Genomic DNA, 12,672 nt, shown 5'->3' on the forward strand with positions numbered 1-12,672 from the left:
AAGAGAAATGAGGAAGTCTAAAGCGGATGGTGTACTGTCTGTGAGTACACAAGGGTGCTCATGTGTACGCAAGGGCATCTGTGTAACCTCCATTTTGTTGCACCAACTGCATATGTGCGGGAAGACCCAAATGAACGCTGAATTTGAAGAGAGTCACAGTGAAGACGTCTGTTACCTGCATCTTTGGTTTAAGTGGTATTCAAAATTATCCAGGTTTAGCAGGCTCTTCTTCTTCCACAGATTCCATTTTGGTGTGATCAACTACGCATGCATGGACCACATCCTCCAAGAAATTAGTATAATGAGTTGAAAGGTGGTGGGTGCTGTTAGTTACTCCGTGGGCTGTTTGCCAGTGGCCACTGGTGATTAATAACTTCTTCGTCAAGAGCTATCATTTCCTATTTTGACATATGAGTGACTTTGTGTGACTGGGAGAAACAGACAATGACATACCAGTGTGTTTCAGTATGCTTGCATTATTTTCATGTCTCCGCCACCATTGTTCCACCACACACTCACTTCACCATCGCCAGGAGGTGTTTGTTTCTCTTTTAAATGGGTGACGCGCCATATGTGTGGTCATTAGTCTAAAGACTGTCCTTCAGCCGCACCAGAGGACGACGTGTCAATGAGTAGATTAACTAGCCAGTGGTGTTCCCCAGCTTTGCTAAAGGACCTTGAATTATAGCAACTTTCACTTTGTTTCAGTCCCATCTATTTTATGGAAAATAATACACAAATCACAACTGCCATGACGGATGTGTGGCTTAAGGGGAAAATACCAGAGTATTTGTTTTGAACATACCACCGTGAACAAAAGACGGTGTCGTGGTGCCATGTTATTGCCAAGAAGAGGTGAAATAATTGGAAATGCAGTTCAAGGAACACAGGATCAATTTCCGAGTTTGCCTTAATGCTCTGCTCTTTGCTCCATTTACAGTTTTTAACCCCTATTAGACTGAGGCCCGGCTGACACCGTGTCCTACTGTAGCTGCAATAAATAGCCAATTTGGAACCTTATATCTGCCCCGGTCTCCGTGTCCATTATAGGAAAGTTGTTGTTTGGTTCCTTGTCTCTGTCACACATACATACAGACATACACATCATTTTTCACAAATACATACAGAATACACACAAAAGTACACATAGTCATCCTGACCTTGTATTGCCAGAAACCATACATTTAAAAGAGTATGCACCAGCTGCATGGGACAGCACTGACGGTGTTCCTCTTATAATTGAGGTTGGGAGATTAAAAAAACTATTAAGAATAAAAATACTCAGTGTGATCTGGGAATAGTGATTATTACCACCATGGCTATTATAAATATACAGGCCTTTTCAAAGGACCATTTTTACACAGAGGGCAATTGATAACTTATGATGATGATGTTTACGCCTGTCATTTCGATCCAGTGTGTTGAAACCTTAATAGTATAAAGGAGAGCGATGTAAATAGCCAAATGCAATGTTATTGGGTTGAAAAACTATTTTGCCAATTAAGAGGTAAAAGAGGCAGGGAATGAGGGGGGACAAAAGGGGCCAGCAAATGCAAAGAAGCAAACACAACCAAAGAACCAAGATAATTTAATACTTCCTTATCTAACCAAAAATATCAATTGACAGAAAAGTCTATGCTAAGTTCAGTGTCCTTACCTAACCAAACCAAAAAAACAATTAGGAGTAGCATTGCTAATGTTACTAAACAAGATAATTAATTTTATAAAGGATATTCTGAGCATGAATCACAATGACTGAGGTGATGCCTTGATCTTTACTTTACTGCCAGCAGGTCAACACTTTCAGTCATCCTGGGAAATCTTAAAATTATGAATGGATTGACACAAACTTTTGAATCCATGTATCATTTTAGACGTCCATGGCAGTCAGACAATGTGTTCTACTCATTTTTCTGCCAACATAAGGCTAACATGGCCATAGCCTTGAGAAAGCAAAATGTGCAGCTGTACAATTAGTTTCAGCTGTACTCTGTGTTTGAAATAATTGCTTGGTTTCTTTGACTAAACCGAACATTTCCTACTGATGAAGCTTCACATTAAAAGCACCTAACCGGTAAGAAATGAGACTTCAAGTACTCAAATGAAATGCAAAACTTAGCACTTCCGCAAGGATATGTGTCTACAAACCAAGACAACTCTAAGTTTTGGAATAGTATGACAGTCAATTACTTACTTCATTATTCCAAGGAGTAATGGAACAAGGAGCAGCCAGCAGAATACTGGCAAAGAAGCCAAGAACCATGAACTGTTGCTGACGGGGTTGGCAGCAAAATTTATTCTAGTGTCCTAAAACATGGTGGAGGATGCTAGTTTTAAAAGAGAGCAATCTAACAACATCAGATCTTTTGTGCTTTTTCAGACCAGTCCAAGCAAGAGTCAACCATGTCAAGCACGCCTTGAAACACTTCAAAAAAAAATAATCTTTTACAATGATGATCAAAAAACAAAGGGGTTGATGTCTTTAAGTTTGCTTTATCTCCAGTTTTGCAAAAGAAGGTTAGATGGACTATCTGTAAAGTTTTTTTTTAATATCACATGAGAGTTGCATTATTCTGTAGTACAGCATTCATTTCATTCATCGACTCACTCCTACCTGAATGAACAACTCTCCAACCTGCCTATGATACCTCATTCAATCATTATAACATCTAACTCACCTGTGATAGAATACCTGCTGTCACTTACAGCTTTATTTATATTCATTATCAAACTCATGTAACATCATCAGCTATATGTTGTATTTGGATCATCATTAGATTCTACATGTACACTTTAGTCAGATGTATGTATCTATGACAGATGTACGTTCATCTTGTTTCTCCTATCCTCTCTCTTCTCTCTCTTTTCCTGTCTCTAAGTGGCCGGCCTCAGGCAGATGGGTCCCTCCATGTGAGATTCTGTCCAAGGTTTCTTCCTGTTAAAAGGGACTTTTTCCTTGCCACCGTTGCCTACGTGCTTGCTCTGGGGGTTTCAGGCCGGGTTTCAGACCGGATTTTGCAAAGCATCTTGAGACAATTTGTGTTGTTATTGATGCTATATAACTAAAACTGTATTGAACTGAATTGGGGCAGCACAGTGGGGTGGTGGTTAGCACTGATGCCTCACAGCAAGAAGGTTCCGGGTTCGAATCCATGGGTGGGTGTCTGTGTGGGTTCTCTCCAACTTCCTCCCACTGTCCAAAGACATGCTGGTTAGGTTCAGTGGTGATTCTAAATTGGCTGCAGGTGTGCATGTGTGAATGGTTGTCTGTCTCTCTGTGTTAGCCCTGTGATAGACTGGAGACCTGTCCAGGGTGCCTCTCGCCCGATGACAGCTGGGATAGGCTCCAGCAGACCCCGCGACCCTTCACACGACAAGGGGTTACGGAAGATGAATGAATGAATTAACTGAACTGAATTTCCTAAAAGCAGTTTAAGACTAATATTAGCCCAAGACCTAATCCTAACCCTGAAATGGGGACCATTTTGTTGCACAATTGCAGCATCTGGTGAGTCCATCCAGCTTTCCTATGTTTGTCTGCATTACCTAGTAATATGAGCTTAATCAACATGATCTATACTAATTCACATATCCTCTCACACACATACATAACACACATGCAGAAGTGCTAAATCACGTACACCAAAATTATTCAGGTTTACCCTTATATAAAATGTTTGCTAGAACACCCGTGTACACTGACAAGCCTTTACATAAGCACACAATTATTACAAGTACGCACTTGTAACCCAATTCACAAATGTGTGTGCTTTCACACTCTAGCACACATACACACAGAAAGGAAGTGATATCCAGAAGACACAGGGTCTTACCTAAGCCCAGCTAGCCCTGGGCCTGTCACTGGGTATGGACCAGCCCATTTATCATGTAATCTGGTGGGGAGAATGGACGGGGCACTATCAGCAATCTGCTATTGATCCACGCTTGGGGCCCCTGCTATTGTTCATCTGTAGCCCTAAACTGGCACCCAGCATTAATGAAAGAAACTAAACAATGCATAGCAATCCGACACCCACCAAATCACCCCATCTTACCTCTCTTAAGAGAAACAGGACAGGAGTTGGTGGGGGTTAAGGAAAGAAAGCAGGAGAAAAAAAGTTTTTCTCAGTTTGGAAGAAAACTTTTGTTATTATGTTTCTCTTTGAGAAGGTGTGAGCAGGGGGAGAAAAACACATTTATCATGTCAGAGATGCCTCATATCATCCCTGACCCTGAGCACCAGACAACGCAGCTGATATTGAAGACGCCTATTGAATAATGCTCAGCGTCATCCTCTGCCTAGGAAATAGAGACATATGGTAAATCTGTACAATTGAAGGCTCCCAAGATCTCTGGGTCTGTATTTCTGCATGTTTTCTTCTCTAAATATTGGTAAAATACTGATGTTGGGGCGTTTGATATCTCAGAGAGACACTGAGCATCTATATCAATGTGCTTGCATGGAGACATGTCAGAGGTCAAGGCATGTATTTCATTGAATATGTATGGGGCTTTCTCACCTTGACAGCTGACTGGAGCTTGTTCATTTATTTACTTTATATTATTCAAGTTCAGCTAATAATTTAGCAAATTCCACTGTCAACACAAATACAAAATAACTTAGGAAAATTATAATAGGTGTTAAATAAAAGATATAAGTATTTTTGAGGACATACCATACATTATTACCACTGGTATTGCACTTTACTATGTTATATTGAAATAAATTTCAACATAGAGCTACAGCTTCTGTAATAAACATACCGTGCAATTGTTTGTGTCAGTCCATTATTGCCATCATTATCCTCATAAACACAGAACTAAAGCATGATGCAAAAAGTGTGTTGCTGTCTGTGGAAGTGTTGGTGACCACAGGGAAGACTTCCTCACACACGGAGAATGCACCCATGAAACTGGACTTTTAATAAATGACATATTAGAAACAGGATAAAGAATTATAAGGTCAGCCCTGTGAGCCAACATATTGGCTATAGTAATTGTTAAACCACTGACTGTATGATGATGATGCCAATAAAATTGGCCGGGCCTCAGACTTCACGCCTACAGCGTGACCTCGCCAGGAGCTCCAATTGCACTCCACCAGCCAAGATTGGCTAAGTACATCAGTGTCTTAGTGGGTGAAGATGCTCCCTCTACAAAAGGGCTAAACATTCAAGTGATTCACTCATGTGAAACAGTTCGGACTCATCAGAGAATGTGGTATCTGGCAACAGAATGTTGTTAGTGGGGGCCTTTGGGTCCTATAGGTTGAGGGGAGGGGCCTATGTAGATCAAGCTCGTTCCAGTGTATCCCACAGATACTTGATCATTTTGGGATGTTTCCTCGCTACTGCCATCAGTTCTAGCAGCCTTTGGCAGGGCCTGGGAGGCACATGCCTCTCCCTGTGAAATCTGTTGATAGTCCTATAAATGAAATGGTCTGACAGGAAGGAAAAAACAAAAATCAAAGGCACTTCAGGCATGTTTCCGGCTGAGAAACATCACACGCAACTGGTGAGTGTCCCAGCTCGATATTTTACATCCACAAGGGCATTCTATCATCTGCTTTAGTGTGGACATTAGCAGTATTCATGGTCACTAGCAAGGTTTAAGGTTTATTAGCTGTGAAGCTAAGGGTATGCAGTACCTGTATATGCTAACCTGGTATGGGTGGTGAATAGCAGGACTGGAGTGGGAGTGTTGCAACTTCCAGGTGGGTTATACAGTGGGAGTATGGCTACTCTAAAACAGTAGTTTAGTTTGGGGAAGTATTTCTACTTTGATTAGTGTTGCCACATGCCTCAGTGGCTAAATGTATTGCTGCTCTCCATAGCTAGCAGCTCAGACAGAACAAGTTGCCCGATGATGGAGTTTTAGCTCAAGATGATGGGCGGTTAAACTAGGTTGTGGTAAGACAGCTGGCACAAGAGGAGAAATATCCAACTTCTGCTTGTAGCGAGAAGTGGTCTTTGAATGACAGGCACAGTGTACAGCCTTTTGTAGGGGGAGGGTCTTCACCCTCTAGGACACTGACGTACTTAGCTCTGAATTGCAGTTCCTTGTCCATGTCTGTTAGTGTCTGCACCACATTGGAGTGGCTCCAACATGTTATGCTTTGGTTCAGTAGTCATTGTTTGAATACACTCAAAGAAGCTAAACACTGACATGGAAATCAAACTGTCATCTACTGTTTTGGCAGTGTAATTACAGAATGATGTTGAGACACTAAGGCACTAGTATAAAAGCATCCAGTAAGATCCAGTGTCTTTTGCGCTCTATGATGTTTATGAACCAGGGTAGGTGCTAAAATATGAAAAAGGAGCTGATGAGTTGGATGAAGTTTTATAAACGCTGTCTATGCCAAATATGCAGTATGGGACACATCATTTTAAGTTATTCCTTTCTTTGTATAAAACATAAAAATCACACATAACTTGCTCTACCTCTGTTTGTTTTCACATAAGAGTACAAATTTAAGAAGTGCCCTCGACCACATTTAAACCAGTAAGCAAAAAGGAAAATTGCTTCTTGTGCTGTGAAATATTCGTAATGATGCTGAAAAAGAAACAACTGCATCGATCATTCGTTAATGTAATACTTTTAATTGTTGAATATAATATTCTGGAGATTCTCAAGTCCAACATGGTCACTTGTGTGTAGTTTTGATGGTCCAGGCACCCTGTAGGATGACGCACTGGAATTAGATGTATCTGAAGAACAAAATAAAGACAGCTAAGAAAAGTAAAAAACTGGATTGATGCTTACCATCATCTGTGATGTTGTGGTGGTAGGTAACAGTTAAGTGAAATATCTGTTTTGGTATCCATTTCAAGTTGAATTGTTTTCCTTCTGTGCAACATTTTTTGCTCTCCAGGTGTGCCATGTTTTTCACTTTTCTGGACGGTGGCATCACTTTGCACACTCGAAAATAATAATATAATACACTTCATTAAGTAAAGTTTACACCTCTGCAGAAGAGAAGGTAATTGTTATTGTTATAACCACAACCACAAATTTTTCTTAACATTAAACTAGTGGTTTAATGGCACAAACTGACCAAAGTGTAAATTCCTCATTTGATTAAACAACTGTAGTTACACAAAAATGTGCTTGTCAAGGGTTAGGGTCAACTGGTTAGGGTCAAAATCAACTGGTGACAAAAACAAAAACTCAACATGTTGGTTCATCATACCTCAAATATACTGAAAATGAAAACATGAAGTTCTGTGCAACACTGTGATTTATTAAAACCAAGACTTGCACAGTAGCTGCCCCTTATTACCAGTGTTATCCTATATAAAAGCAAGGCCATTTACCATTTACCATTATTTTATGGTGGAAAAACACTTCCCAATTAGTCAGTTATAGAAATAATTTGACTGGCAATTAAGAATATGATACAGTATTTTAACACACCTAATTTCACATAATTTCAACATATGTGAAAGAACCTAATGTGAAATTGTGCTGGAGAAAATGTGGATAAATTGGAGATCGTTCACATATATTTGGGACTGCCCAGTAATCCGGGGATTTTGGAAGAGAGTCGAGGAAGAAACTGAGAAAATCTTACAAGTGAACTCTCCATTAGACCCACTGATATTCCTACTGGGAGCCATACCTAAGGAGACATACAGTTCAGATCAAAGATACATGTTAAGGATACTTTTACTGATTGCTAAGAAAATGATAACTGTCCATTGGAAGGATCCAAAACCACCAACCATAACTCAGTGGGTACAGAGACTGAAAAGGGTCTACACGACGGAGCAAACGACTGCAAGTCTACAACTGAAAATGGACACTTTTGAACAAAGGTGGGACTGTATTACTCTGTATTTGGATGACTGATGGAGGAATATGGGTCATTATAAGATTGTTGTGTTTCTCTGTGATTGATATTGTATTGCTGTAATTCCCCTTGGTACAAATATCTACTTTTCATGTGATTTACCTTTATTGTATTTCTATTGCATTCTGTTTACTTGTATTTTAATTCATAGGGTCCTATGTCAGTGAATGATTTATTCTGTGGAAAAATGAAAATATCTAAATAAAAACCTAAATAATTATTTATAAGGTTTGATATGCCAATGAACACAGAGGTTTCTGTAGTTATACTGCAACAGCAAACTGCAAACTGTTGCACCTTCAAGATATACATGTGAACTTGATCTGGACCAATCAGGGCCCTGCATGTAGAAATCTGGGGCATTTCCAGAGCTCTTGTTTCCAGGCAGAGATGTTGATTTCTCCATGGAGGTTCCATTGTCATGTTGGAGTAGGAAGTATGCCAGCTACCAAAGCACAAGGCCCTCAGGACCTAGGTGCTCATCTGTCGCTCCTGTCATGAAATAGCAACACACACAGTGCACCAAAATATGGTCAGATACACACAAAAAAGACTTGTATACACTCACACAGAGGCCAATAGATGGCCAGAGAGAAGTTTGATTATAAAAATTATTCATAACATTGCACAGTGTATATGCATGCATCTATGTATGAGTGACTGAAATAACTAACTAGAAACTGAATGTATTAAAATTATGTGTAAGGGTTCTGCAAACCTGTTAGTCTGGGTCCTTTAAATTAGATACTTTTGTAAAGCTCTTTTAACTTTGTTGTTTTCTTTCTCCTTTGTGGTTTGACATGTCACATAGACATGTTTTCTGGGGAATTAAGTTTGGTTACATGTACGAACATGCATGTTCTGACAGGTCTCCTCAGTGCTATGGATCTACTTAGCACTTTCTCTTCATTGTTTTGGTTTTATGGCCTGCAACATCACTGATTTAGTTCAGTCTCATCACTATCATCAACCTACAGAGAACAGCAGGCAAACACCCTGTACGCTGCATGACTAGAACCAGCACTTACACAAATGAGGGACCAGTGAACATGGTGGAGCATTTTGTTGGTAGAGTAATTTCCTTCAAGAACAAAATTGAATAAGCAGGTAACATTGGACCTGCATTTGACACCACTCCAAATTGACATAACTAACATTGCTTAGTGAATGACACATATACAGTGAGTCGGGGCATTCTTAGTAAAAACCCATCAAGTCCATCTCTGCCATTATTCAGGCAGACAACGGTTACCTCCACACCTTTTCCTCACCTTGAACAGCATAGGTTGTTTTAGACGTTGGATCTAAGAAGAAATGCAGCTGCTTTTTGAATATCAGTTTGTTTCCTTCACACACACACGCACACCCACGCACACACACACACACACATGCAGACACATTTCTCTGTGGAAGTAGTCTCTCTCCCTGTCAGTCTTTCATAAAGCAGTGTGATTGCCCATAGCATCACCATCTGCCAGCGAGTACGAGGTGAACCACTAAGCTCTCTATTGGGATGAATGAGTGATAGGAACAAGAGTGTTATGAGTGTGTGATTATGTGTGCACTCGCACATTATCCAGACACACAAACAAATATCTATTGGTATAAACAGTTCACATCGTTGAGAGGCATCCACAGACCATCCCTCCACCAAATGTGTTATTGCACCCCATCCACCAGGATGGAGTAAGCAGAAAAGGTGAGACAGTAAATTAAAATCCCACCTGTTACATGAAGACACATTTGGAGGAGAACTGTACACACTGGTCTGGTTCTTGACACACTGGTTTGGAGAGAAAATGGTTACATAGAGCTGCTTCTTCAAGTCCTCTTCAAGCTCAGCAAAATGGAAGAGGAAGCAAATCATAGGGCCCCTAATTAAATATATGCTAGCTGTTGAAGACAGCATAAGAAAAGTTCCAATAAGATAAACCAATATGAGCTGAGATAAGATAAGATATACATTCATTAATCCCACATAGGTGATTCACAGGGAGATACCATCAAGAACAAATTTACCATAAACCTATAATATGTGGCAGTAGAGTTCTTCAAGCATTCACGGCGTGGCACATTGGAGAGGAAGATGACTTCTACAGACAGTGGGTTGTTCATGAAGATTTAGTGGTATGATCCACAGTACATGGACCAAATTCAGCAACTGCATCTGGGGGCGGCACAGTAGTGTGGTGGTTAGCACTGATGCAAGAAACTCACAGCAAGAAGGTTCTGTGTGGAGTTTGTGTGGAGTTCTCCCTGTGCGCGGGTTCTCTCCGCGTACTCCATCTTCCTCCCACCGTCCAAAGACATGCTCGTTAGGTCAATTAGTGATTCTAAATTGGCCGTAGGTGTGAGTGTGAATGGTTGTCTGTCTCTCTGTGTTAGACCTCCTCCTGGCAGCAAACTCTAGACTCTTATCTATTCTCTTCCTCCTTGACCTGACCGCAGCTTTTTATACCGTCTCCCACTCCATCCTTCTAGACTGGCATCCATTGGATTATCTGGCACACCTCTGGACTGGTTCTGCTCATATCTCACTGACCGAGCTCGATTCATTTAATTAAAGACTTTTGCATCCCAGCTATCTTCCCTTCTCCACTGGTGTACCACAAGGTTCTGTCCTCGGTCCAGTCCTCTTTATCATCTACTCCCTCCCCCTTGATCACATATTCTGTAAATACAGTACTCGCTTTCCTGCAACCGCACATCCACCCTCCCTCCCAACTCCCTCTGTGACTGCCTCCAAGATATCAAGGCTTGATTCTCCTCCAACTTTCTCAAACTCAACAGTGATAAAACTGAGGTTCTCCTTATTGGTTCCAAATCCACCCTCTCAAAAGCCAACAGTTTCACCATCACCATTGACAACTCCTCTGTTTCCCCCTCCCCTCAGTCAAGAGTCTGTGTCGTCCTCAGCGGCACTCCATCTTTCCATACTCACAATAATAACATTACCTGTCTCAACTGTCTCCGCCAGTTCCTCATGGCGGACAACACCGCCATCCTGGTTCCCTCGTCACCTCCTGCCTGGATTATTGCAACTCATTTCTCACTGATGTCCCCCTCAAGTCCCTCCGTAAATTACAACTCGTTCAAAATGCTGCAGCCTGGATTATCACCAGGACCCCCTCTTCTCACCCCTGTTCTCCAGCAGCTTCACTGGCTCCCTATCACGCACCGCATCATCTATAAAATCCTCCTCCCAACTTTCAAAGCCCTCCACAACCTCGCCCTTCCTATACCTGACTGAGCTTCTCCCCATCAACACACCCAGCTGGACTCTCAGATCATCATCATCCATTAGCCTCACCATCCCTCCTGCCCGCATCACCACCATGGGGTCCAGAGCCTTCAGCCGTTCCGCCACCCGCCTCTGAAATTCCCTTCCACCCAACATCAGTAACATTGACACATTCACTATTTTTAAATCTCAAAACCCACTTGTTCCTACAAGCCTACCCACCTAACCAAATCTTTTATCTTTTTATCTTATCTTTTCAGTGTCTCATACTTGTAGTTTTTTAATGCTTTTGATATCTGTTATGTATATTAAACCCTGTCTCACTTTATATGGTGTCCTTGGGGGTTTTGAACGGTGCCTATAAACAAAATGTATTATTATTATTATTATTATTATTAATGTAACTGCAGGTGAACAGGCCCTCGACTTCAGAAGTGTTTCAGTGTACAGTATATTGAAACAATGAGCTTGAGTGGTGGTAAAATGCTATGCAGCTGGATGCTGTGTTTGCTATAAACTGTGGAATCAGTGGTCTTGTCTCGTGAACTACTGTTTTTAGCTGATGAACTGTAAGTTGGGGAAGCCAACTTTGTACAGTGTGGAGAAGCCTTAAGTCATTAGGAAAGTAAGAGCCATATAGTCAGTGAGAAAGGACAGTTAGACAATTGATCAGCGTGTAAATCAGGTGGATAGACAGCTAGGGGATAAATCAAACAGACAGTCTGTGGGTAAGTCAAACTTGCAGCCAGGGGTAAGTCAAACAGAAATGTATCCTCCCCTGAGGGCTCAAGGGGGAAGAGGCTGTGGGAGAGGCAGCAGCCAGGAGATAAGGCTCTCACGTAGGGCTGCTGTCGTGTAATTCTCCCTCTAATACAGCCAGGCCTTGGTTCTCAGCTCATCCCTGATCTGCACAACCTCTCCTGAGACTCAACTGTCACAATCCAACCCTGGCACAAGTCTGAACAGCTACACACAGAGACAGACAGAGGAAGAAAGGTGCTTAAGTGTTTGTGTGTGGGTGTGTGGGTGTGCGTGTGTGTGTGTGTGAGAGAGAGAGAGAGAGAGAGTGCAAGTTCTGAGCCATATGTGTCATTTTCCACGAGAAGCTCAGGCAGGCTGAGGCTAAAGCCAGACAAGTTCTTAGAGGGAGAGAGGATCAAGGCGCAGCAAGCATTTCTTAGATCCATGTGCTTACAGTATATACAGCTGTGTGTCAACTCTGTCTGCAGGTTTGGTTTAGTGTGTGTGTTCTCAAAAAAGACATATATGACACAAAAGTCCTTGACTTTAGTCTCACAAAGATGGTGCCAATACTCAAGGGCATGTCAGCATTAGCGTGAAGGAACATCTTATCCTGTTTTATCTTATCACCATTCTCCTCTGATATGACAATCTGCTATACCTACTGAGCCACAGCCGTACCTATTACCATTGTTAGCAAGTGATCTTTTTTTTCTTGTATTTACTATTACTATTACTATTACTATGATGGAGAATCCAAAATTGAATCAATGACTGCAGGCTGCCCAATCCTTGAGGCAGCGACGCAGCAGATCCTGTGATAAATTTTGGAATTCTT

This window comes from Chelon labrosus (genome assembly GCF_963514085.1).
Source record: "Chelon labrosus genome assembly, chromosome: 3".
NCBI lineage: Eukaryota > Metazoa > Chordata > Actinopteri > Mugiliformes > Mugilidae > Chelon > Chelon labrosus.